Here is a 9,122-nt window from a genome sequence, read left to right as displayed (position 1 = left end):
GACGATATATGTTAATAACGACATAAACATACAGGGACTACTAATAATAATAAGTTTGCTTTTTTCTAGGATGATGCAGAATTAAAATTTAGAAAGCGCTCTACAACTAAGATGCTATGATGTTAACCTTTTTAAGAGGAAACTTGTGTCAAAATCTTTCAAATAGACAAAAGCTCATTTTACTCCCCGTAATTTGAGTTAAAGCCTAAACTAGTACGGTAGACTTATACAACTATTATTATTATTTTAATTATAAAATTAAATTAATAAATATAGATTTAATAAAAATAATAATATTTTAAAAAATAATAGCAACTAATTATTTTTAGATATTCTTTTAATTTTAAAATTTTAATTTTATTAATGCAATAACATAAAAATTATCGTTAAATATTTATTTACTATCTTTTAGGATTAAAAATTTATTATTAAATATAATTTAGATGTTGTTTTTAGAATTAGGATTATTATTTAATTATAAACTAATGTATTAGTTAATATAATATACTATTTCTTAGAATAAAATTAGTATTATTATTTAATTAGAAAATTATTTATTAATTAATATAATATTAAAATATAATTAATATATATTAATTTTTTAGAATTGAAATCAGTGTTTAATTAGGAAAATAGACTAATAATTAATAAATTAATTAAAAAAACTATAAAAATACTCATAAACTTGAATTTCATATATCGAAAATAAATAAATATATCAAAATAAAAAAATTTATGTGTTAAAAACTAAATACACATGTCAGAAAAATTTAGATCTGTGGAATTTATAATATATATTATATAAATTGAAAATGAGCTTTTTGATTTTATTGATACACTACTTTTAATTCGAGGTCAAATAAACTAAAAATCTCATATATGAATCTCACACTTTCTTAGAAGCAGGATTGCCTTAATGAATCATTTAATACCAAATATTCATTTCTTGTAAATTGGTAATTTGGTGATTAAATCTTTCTTATAGCATTTTTAAATTTTAGTTATAATTATGTTCATTTAGTTGTATTCTTTCTAACAGTTTTTACTTTATTTTAGAGTTAATCATGGTTTTAAATTTGATTGGATCTTGAGAGGTAATAGCTAAAAGATCTTTGTAGATATCCACACTGAATTATGAATGAGGTTTTATCATGAAAATCTAGAAACTAAAGATACATAAAGTCTGATCATGAGAAAGTTTAAAATGGCTATGAAAAAGAAAGAAAAAGAGGAGGATTGTGGCTCTCAAAACCCTAAAAATTATTATTACTGATAAATGGTAGAAGTACTTACTATTGAGCTATTTTTGTGTTTTGATTTTACCCTCAACTGAGTTTAATTTGTTTCTTAAAATTTATTTTTCAATCCTTTTTAGATACTTTGAGGATTCTACATAAAGAGAGACTTTTAGCACCAAAAATATGAAAAATCAGGCTAAGAGAATGCATGTTTATGAAGGTTTGGAGTCCCACACAAGCATGATACAAGAAGCACTTGCCCGTGTGGTCTTCCTATACGAGATAAGAAGAATAGCAGAATGTGAGAAGGCAAGACACGGGAAGTACACGCAGTGTAGTCTTCCCGTATGAATCAAGAAAATAGGCAGATTGTGCTAGAAGTTCACACGAGGAAGGGACATGCGTGTGTGACCTTCTCGTGTGTCCTAGAAGGTGGTTCCAAGCTACGAGAAGCTAAAGATGTGTAGGAACTAATTTTCTTGCTATTTGGATTTTGATGAACCCAAATTTGTATTGTATGGATTGATTCAAAGTTAATGCAATTAAATCTTTCTATGAGTTGTTTTATTCCTTTGATTGCTTAATCATCTATTTCAATTGATAAGTCGACGTATTAATTTAGATTTATTTTTATAAATTGATTAGAGATAACTATTTATGAATTGATCACATCTTAAGGATTAGGATTGATTAGGATACTAGAGATAGATCTATAAGATTCTTTAGTTTAATAGTTCATTAATCTTAATGCATGACTTAAGTGAGTGGTTTGAAAAGAGATTCATTTTTTTCATCTTAGGAATTAGGGGTTTAATCACTTAAGAAAGGTTTTATCTAATTTTTTGGAATGCTAACTCAACTCATGGTTTTGATTTAATTGCTATTTGTTTCATGAAGTATTCAACTTATTAGGGAGATTCATTACTTGAATAGGTTTTACCTTTGATAAATATACTAATTATTTAATATGTGTTTTTAACATTAGTTCATTTTTAAACATTTTTATAACTAACCTATATTTAATTTTTAAATATAAGTATATGATTGAAAATAGTATTTACAATTAAGTCTCTAGTGGAATGCTCTATTTATATTACTTGATACGATCAGTGCACTTTGCCATGTGCGGATAGCGTGCATCAAATTTTTAACTCCATCACCGAGTGAATTTATATTGTGATATTATTAGTAATTAAAAAGCTAATGATTTGGTACTTTAATTTGATTATTTTAATTGTATTTGTGTTTTCTTCAGATACTTGAATCTATGCATGACCAGAGCTACTTCTATAGAACTATTCGCTTACGAACCAGCATTAAAAAAGAACTTTAAGAAAGCATCAAAGAGAAGAAAGAGAACAAGCTTTAGCCAAAACAATGGCAAAGTTATAGAATTAGAATCAAGAGGATCGGGAAAAATCAAACCAAGGAGAGGAATAGCTAAGAATGATAGCTCCACATAGGGAGAGGACCATGCAAGAGTATGCACACCCAACTCTAACTGGGCTACATTGAGTATTGTTATACTAAATGTTGTGGAAAATAATTTTGAGATCAAGCCCAACATCATTCAGATGGTGCAAAATAATTGCATGTTTGACAGTTTGCCAAATGAGGATCCAAACACTCATTTAGATAATTTTCTTAAGATCTGTGATATCTTCAAGATTAATAAGGTATGAGATGATGCTACTAGATTGAGACTATACTCATTCTTGTTAAGAAATAAGCCGAAGAAGTGGTTGAAATCGTTTCTAACTGGGAGATTTATAATCTGGAATTAGTTGGCTAAGAAACTTCCAGAGAGATACTTTCCACCGTCTAAGACGACCAAGTTGAGGAATGACATAGCAGGATTTCTTCAATAAAAGAATAAAGCTTTGTATGATTCCTGGGAATGTTCAAGGATTTACTGAGGAGTTTTCCCCATCATGGTTTACCTTTATGCATGAAAATTTAGACATTCTTTAACATATTAAATTACGCAAGTAAACAATCTATTAATGCAGTAGTAGGTGGATCATTAAATAATAAGACTTCAGAGCAAGCTATGGACCTTATTGAAGATATGACAGTCACGAATTACTAATGGCAAAATTCAAGAGAGCAGGTTCGAGTAAAAGGAAGTGGAATCCATGCAGTAGACCTCATGGTAGTTGTAAATATGCAATTAGAGGCCATGAGCAAAAAGATGGATACTTTGACTATGTTTTCATTTGGCAGACAGGCACAAGTTATGACTTGTGATTGGTATGGGGACGGTCATCAAAATTAAGTTTGCCAAAATGACAATACTTTTTCTAAGCCGGAGTAGGTTGATTATGTAGGAAATGCTCCTAAGCAGCAGAACAAACGCTATAGCAAAGCTTATAATCCGAGATAGAGAAATCACTCAAGTTTCTCTTGGAAAACTTAGAATCGGAAGACCTCTACCACCATAATTTCAATAGCAAAACTAGCAACAAGCTACTCCTAGGAAGAGTAAACCAGAGGAGATGATGAAAAAGTTCATATTAGCTTTTGAAACTCAGTTTCAATATATAAAAACCATTATTAGGAACCAGCAGGCTTCGATTCATAATTTAGAGAATCAAGTGGGGCATATTGCAAAATTATTGAGTAAAAGGTCTCAAGGAAGTTTGATAGGTAACACAAAAGCTAATCCTAAGTAGCAGCTTACAGTTATTATATTGAGAAGTGGTAAGGAATTAGGAACTTAGGCGAAAGAAGTAGAAGAGAGTTCAACTATAGTTGAAGAGACAGTTGAAGAAAATAAGAATGAAGAGGTTGAAGTGGAAGAAAAAGTAGAAGCATCACTAAAGCCTACCTCTTTTCTGAATGAGTATAAACCAAGGGTATCTTTTTCAACCCGTCTTTAAAAAGACAAAATGGATACACAATTTAGCAAATTCCTTGAACTTTTTAAATAATTGCATTTTAACATACCTTTTGTGGAAGCTCTATCGGAGATGCCCAAGTATGCAAAGTTCTTGAAGGAACTCCTCTCATAAGAGGAAGCTTGAGGAAGTGTCAATAGTGCAACTATTAGAAAAGAGCTTGGCAATCATTCAGAGGTGATTACCAAAGAAGTTAAAAGACCCAAGGAGTTTTATTATCCCTTGTTTTATTGGTAATTTAAATATTGACAATGTATTGGCTGACTTAAGGGCTAGCATTAATGTTATACCCTAAGAAACTAGGACTTGAAGAATCTAAGCTAACACTTATGAGCATTAAATTAGCTGATAAATTTGTTATATATCTTAGGGATATCATTGACGATGTATTAGTTAAGGTTCAAGAATTTATATTTTCTATGGATTTTGTAATTATGGATATGAATGAAACTATCGATGTTTCCCTTATTTTAGGAAGACACTTTCTTGCTATAGCTAGAGCCATCATTGATGTGCATGATGGTAAGCTTATTCTTATAGAACGGGAAGAGCTAATGACTTTTTAGATTCCTAATGCTATAAAACATCCACTTGTACTTGATGACCTAGACTTTAGTGATGTAAGATTGAGCATGAAACTGTTAATTTAATTTCATATATTGTTGTTAAAGACTCCCTTGAGTTGTGTTTGGTACAGGAATAAGAAAAATGCGAGATGGTGGACGCCTTAGAGCAGCTTAAATATCTTGAGGCAGGAAAACCAATGAGAAAGAAAGATTCGAGTCTATTGAAATGCCAAAAAAAAGAGGATGAGACGATCTTGTAAGGACCCACCAAACCTAAAACTTAAGCAACTCCCATTTTATCTAAAGTACACGTTCTTAATGGAGGGATCCAAACTACTAGTAATAGTTAGTGTTGAGTTATTAGAAGATCAAAAGTTAAGCTATTAAAGGAATAACCCTCCATTTCGCATACATAAGATCTTAATGGAAGAAGAATTCAAGACTGTAGTATAGTCCCAAAGGCGTTTCAACCCTAAAATAAAAAAGATAGTAAAGAAGGGGGTGATCAAGCTCCTTGATGCAGGGATAATTTATCCCGTTTCAGACAATTCTTGAATAAGCCCAGTACAAGTGGTGCCTAAGAAAGGAGGCATGACTATCGTGGTAAATGAAAGTAATGAACTTATACTAATAAGAACAGTAACAGATTGGAAAGTGTGCATCGACTATAGGAAGTTGAATGGTGCCATTAGAAAAGATCATTTTACATTGCCTTTTATTAATCAGATGCTAGAAAGATTATCAAGGCATAAATATTCTTACTTCTTAGATGGTATGTCATGGTACTTTTAGATTCTAATAGCTCTTGAAGATCAAGAGAAGACCACTTTCACATGCCCATATGGAACCTTTGCCTACAGAAGAATGCTATTTGTTTTATGTAATGCACCAGCAACATTTCAAAAGTGTATGATGGCTATTTTTTATGATTTAGTAGAGGACGTTACATAAGTTTTTATGGATGATTTATCTATTCATAGGAATTCATTTGAACAATGTTTGGAGCATTTGGAGAGGGTTTTGATTAGATGTGAGGAAACCAACTTGGTTTGAATTAGGAGAAATGCCATTTCATGATACAAGAGGGTATCGTTTTAGGACATAAGATCTCAAGGAAGGGAATTGAGGCGGATTGAGCAAAAATTAAAACTATTGAGAAACTACCACCTCTGTCATTTGTAAAAAGCTATTAAGAGTTTTCTTGGACATGTAAGCTTTTACCGAAGATTCATTAAAGACTTCTCCAAAATAGCTAGACCCTTTATCAGGCTTTTGGAGAAAGATGTTGATTTTGTATTTGATGAGGAATGTATGACAACCTTTTCCTCTCTAAAAGCAAAACTTGGTAATGCCCTAATAATGGTAGCACCAGATTGGAGTTTACTATTTGAGCTAATGTGTGATGCTAGTGACTTCTCTATTGGAGCCGTTCTTGGTCAAAGGATAGAAAAACACTTTCAATCCATCTATTACGCAAGTAAAACGATGACTGAAGTGCAAAACTACACTATTAAAAAATAATTGCTTGTTATTATCTCTACTTTTACCAAGTTTTGATTATACCTAATACTATCAAAAGTGATTGTGTACACTAATCACTCAGCATTGAGGTATTTATTTTCTAAGACTGATACAAAACTGAGATCAATAAGATGGGTTTTACTTTTATAGAAATTTGACTTAGAGATATAAGATAAGAGGGGAGTAGAAAACTTTGCAGCTGACCATTTATCACGCTTCGAGAACCTTCATTTAGAGGAGTTATATGAAAAGGATATTAATGATCATTTTTCAGATGAGCAATTATATGCTATGGTAAGCTTGGCGAGTAATTCTGATTTTTCTATTCCATAGTATGCTGATTTTGCAAATTATCTTATTATGATAGAACTTCCAAAGGATTATTCTTATCAACAAAAGAAGAAATTCTTTGCTGATTTGAAATATTACTTTTGCAAAGATCTATTTTTATTTATAAAATTCCAGGTTGTGTTTTCATATAAATAATTTACCTTTAAATTATTTCATATCTATTTGTTAGAGAGAGCGTTTGTCATTTTTTTATTTTTTTATTTTATTCAATTTGATAGAGGACACGAAATTACTCAAGTGTGAGGGAATTTGGTAAGTGTTAGAAGCACTTACAATTGAGCTATATTTGTGCCTTGATTTTACCCTTAATTGAGTTTAATTTATTTGTTAGAACTTATTTTTCAGTCCTTTTTAGATACTTTGAGGATCGTACATGAAGAGAGGCTTTTGGCACTAAAAAGCATGAAAAATCAAGCTAAGAGAATGCATTTTATGAAGGCTTAGAGTCCCACATAGGCATGACACATGAAGCACTTGCCCTTATAGTCTTCCCACGTGAGAAAAGAAGAATGGCAGAATGTGAGAAAGGCATGACATGAGAAGCACATGCCTGTGTAGTCTTCCTGTATGAAACAAGAAAATAGGTAGATTGTGCTAAAAATTCACACGGGAAGGGGGACATGCTTGTATGAGCTTCTGATGTGTCCTAAAAGGTGATACTAAGCTATGAGAAGCTAATAAGAAAATGCGTTCTTTATATCTAATTGATATATCAACCAATCTTGATTGACTGCGACAGATATAAGAATATGAATGGAGCTTAGCCGAGCAACAAGAGAGAAGGTTTTAAAGAAGTCAATACCTTGTGTCTAGGTATATCTTTGGCGAAAAATCTTACCTTAAACCTTTTAATAGAACCATCGGGATGATACTTTATAGTGTAAACCCATCTGCATGCGACTCGACAAGCCCTCTCAAATAAAGGTACCAAACTCCATGTGCCTCTACTAAGAAGAGTTGATATCTCCTTATCCATAGCCTTTTTCCAATTAGGATCACTAACTGCCTATTGGTAATTCTTAGGAATAGATGTAGATTACAAAGATAAAGCAAACCAATAAAAAGAAGAACCGAGATGATTAAAGGAAACAACATTAGCAATAAGACGCTGAGCACAAGAGCGCTTACCATTTCAAAAGGCAAATAACATATCACTAGAATCACTAGCAGAATACACTAGAGTATGAGACGGCTCTGGAGCAAAAGTTTACAAAGTTGTCACTTGATGTAACTTGAAACGGTTTTGAAGTTAGAATAGATGCATACACAGGTGTATAAAGAGGAATATATTGTTTGTTGGTAACAACTTTAAAAAATAATTCAGACTCAAAAAAGGTGTCATCGAAGGAAACAAACCTTTCTCTAGATGTAGGATCGTAATATTTGTACCCTTTTTGATTCCTAGAATACCTTAAGAGAATACCATGAACAACCTTAGGAGAAAGTTTATCCATACTAGTCTCAAAAAGATGAACAAAGCACACATATCCAAAAATACGAAGAGTAAGGGGGAAAAGCGGAGAGTTAGGAAAAAGAAATTTAAAAGGGATGTTACCTCTATTAGCAGAAGATGACATCTTATTAATAAGAAAGCCTACAGTAAGTACAACATCACTCCAAAAATATTTAGGTGCATGCATTTGGATCATAATGGTGTGAGCAACCTCAAGAAGATGTTTGTTTTTACGCTCTGCCACACCATTTTGTTATGGGGTATATGCACAAGATGTTTGGTGAATAATTCCATGAGAGGAAAAAGATTAGAGAAATCAGTCTTCATATATTCTAGAGTATCAGATCTTAAAATATGAGAAGAAAATTGAGTATGTAGCTCATTATGGAAGTTTTTAAATACATCAAGGACACATGACCAATCTCTTAACAAATAAATCCAAGTCATTCTAGAATAATCATCCAAAAAGGTAATATAATACTTATAGCCTCACATAGTAGGAAATGACAAGGACCCTATACATATGATGTACTAAATTAAAAGGATGTAAACTTAGACTTTCTCTAAAAGGAAAAGATATTCTATGATGTTTACTTAGTTTGCACTCATCAATTTAGAGACAAACTCACTAAAAGACACAATTTTCTTTAACCGAGAAAAGTGAGAGTGACCAACCAACAATGCCAATGAAAAGATGATATAGCCTCAACAACAACAACAACAACAGGTGAAGAGTTGATGGAGAATACTCCCCCTGACTCAAAGCCATGTCCAATCACTGTATTCATTTAGAGATCCTGAAAGATATAATTATTAAGGAAGAAAGATACTGAACAATTCAAAGATTTTATAATTTAATGAATGAAAAGAAGATTAAATGATGATTTTAGGACATGTAAGACTTTGTCCAGCTCAAGGGAAAAAGTATGAACAATACTAAAACTAGAAATAGTAGAAACAGAACCATCGGCAACAATAACAGATGAAAGCGATTGACAAGGTGTAAATTTATGGAATTGATGCTGGTCGCCGGTCATATGATTTGATGCACCTGATCTATTAACCAAGAATTACCAGAAGAATCAGCAAGTAAACC

The 9,122-nt window shown here is 31.7% G+C and overlaps 1 non-coding gene across 1 annotated transcript; it reads right to left on the bottom strand.

Annotated features, from left to right (window-relative positions):
* Positions 1 to 3,070: 3,070 nt before the first annotated feature.
* On the bottom strand, positions 3,071 to 3,176 carry LOC112535153. Its single transcript, XR_003079341.2, has one exon. It is a non-coding gene; the product is annotated as a small nucleolar RNA R71 (small nucleolar RNA).
* Positions 3,177 to 9,122: the final 5,946 nt, after the last annotated feature.

This window comes from Ricinus communis, chromosome 8 (assembly GCF_019578655.1).
Source record: "Ricinus communis isolate WT05 ecotype wild-type chromosome 8, ASM1957865v1, whole genome shotgun sequence".
NCBI lineage: Eukaryota > Viridiplantae > Streptophyta > Magnoliopsida > Malpighiales > Euphorbiaceae > Ricinus > Ricinus communis.
Note: the sequence above shows the minus strand (reverse complement) of the source record. Positions and strands in the feature narration are given on the sequence as shown.